Below are 2,500 nucleotides of genomic sequence, written 5' to 3'. Positions count from 1 at the left end.
CCATCCTACCCATCCTCCTCGCGCCGGGTATTTGCATCTGAACACTTTGCTCTTTGCGAATCTACCTGAGGAATCCCTTCTTAATAATCCAGCCAGGTAAGTTACACACTACACGCTTCTTGCACTGGATAATTTTCGCTCCAGGTGACCGCGGGAGGGACCTGTTGCTCCTACTCCAGCTGACGAGGAGCAGAGGGAAGAAAAGGGAACAAAGGAATGATGGTGTGGAAGGAAAGAAAGAGGGAGAGAAGAGCCACACAGAAGAAAGAAAGACAAAGAAGCGGGATGAGACGAAGGAGGCATGACGCTGGAGTGAGCAAGAGGTGGAGGAGGAGGAGGTGAGTGGTAGAGGAAGATACGGTGGAGGAGTGAAAGGAGGATGGGACGCAAAGAAACACACAAAGGAAGATGGAAAGAAAGGAGATGAAAATATGGATAAAAACCCAACACAAAGATTAAACACAAAGATTAAAGAAAAGAACAGAAATGGTAAAGACACGGAATGCAAGGAGGAAACTTTAATGCACTTGAGATTAAAACGTGGATGAAAATGATAGCACCAAGTTCTAGAAAAAAATAATAAAAAGAGAATGCCGTGAGAAACATTAATGTACTTAAGACTTAAAACATAATTTCTCACGACTTCTAAATCCTCCACGATACTTATAAGCGTAAAATACTCCCAATACATACGTTATACTTTTACCAACACGCTTAAACACAAAATACACGGAAAATCTTTAAAAAAAAAAAAAACATCGTACAGTCAGCGCAAAAGTTTAGGATAATCATTTCAAAACAAACTGAACTTAGACTAAACTTAAACGAGAACAAATTTTCTGGCAACGAGAATAGAATAAGTGCCTCGATACCAACCCATTCAAAAACAAGTAAGAGTGCGTTCATAAGGGACTCATTAGGTGGACCCATAAGGTGGACTCATATTCCACTCATGAGGGTGGAATGTACGTGGTAAAGAAAGTAAGAGGCGTGAGCACCGTGCATGGTATGTATCGAGGTACGGATCTAGGCGGGGTTAAGTGTGGAATGCCCAAGTCACGCACCTGGGAAGAAGTGAATGTGGATTGTATGGGGCGCGGCGGCCTTATTTCAGCCCCGCCGCCTCCCACCGTCACCCGCCAGTGTTTTCCAGACCCTGTGCCGAGAGTGTGCTGCGGGAAATGAGGTTAAGATGATGATGCTCATGATGATATTATCGCTTTCTGGAGGAACACGCACTCCGACACACTCACACACGCACGCACAAGCACACCTACACGAACGCGCACACACACACACACACACACACACACACACACACACACACACACACACACACACACACACACACGAACATGCGACCGTTCCTCACACCGCAGACATTATTAATACTCGCATCCAAGAAGGCACGCGCAAAATTTCACACGCACAAGCACAAGCACAAGCACACGCACACACACACACACACACACACACACACACACACACACACACACACACACACACACACACACACACACACACACACACACACACACACATACACACACATACTCCCACGACAGACCCCCAGCTCCCGCCCCTCTCCTCCGCCTTGACCCGCCGATAATGATGTAAAAACTAACTCACTTATTCCCTTCAGGCTACGAACACTTGGCGCAAGCACACACGCACACGCACACGCACACGCACACGCACATGCACAGACTCACACGAATCCTCATCAAGTGTTTTTCATCTTTTAATAGAGAAAAAACGTGTGTGTGTGTGTGTGTGTGTGTGTGTGTGTGTGTGTGTGTGTGTGTGTGTGTGTGTGTGTGTGTGTGTGTGTGTGTGTGTGTCTGTTGACCCAAAAATCTCAATACACTAGTGAGTCTTGTCTATTAGCGAGTAAAGAATGCTGTTCAGTTACAGCTCACGTGCAGCAATGAAAGTGTGGAGAGGAAGAGAATCGATGCTGGAAAGAAAACAAGAACCAGAGAACATACACACACACACACACACACACACACACACACACACACACACACACACACACACACACACACACACACACACACACACACACACACACACACACACGAAAGCAGAGGCGAAAAAATGTGCGTGGTGTAAAATTAGGTGGGAAAGAATGATTGATGAACTGAGGAGGAAAAACATATATGAAAAGGTAGGATTCAAAACTATTCTTACTACTACTACTACTACTATTACTACTACCACTACCACTACTACTACTACTACTACTACTACTATATCTACTACTACTTCTACTACTAACTACTATTACCACTACTACTACTGCCACTACTTCTACTACTACTACTACTACTACTATTGCTACATCTACTACTACTACTATTGCTACTTTTACTATTACCACTAGTACTACTGCCACTGCTACTACTACTACTACTACTACTACTACTACTACTACTACTACTACTACTACTACTAGTACTACTACAAGCACATTAAATCTTCCTTCTTCAATCATCAA

The sequence above is a fragment of the Portunus trituberculatus genome, chromosome 50, assembly GCF_017591435.1.
Source record: "Portunus trituberculatus isolate SZX2019 chromosome 50, ASM1759143v1, whole genome shotgun sequence".
NCBI classification, from domain to species: Eukaryota; Metazoa; Arthropoda; class Malacostraca; order Decapoda; family Portunidae; genus Portunus; species Portunus trituberculatus.
This window is presented reverse-complemented; position numbering follows the sequence as displayed.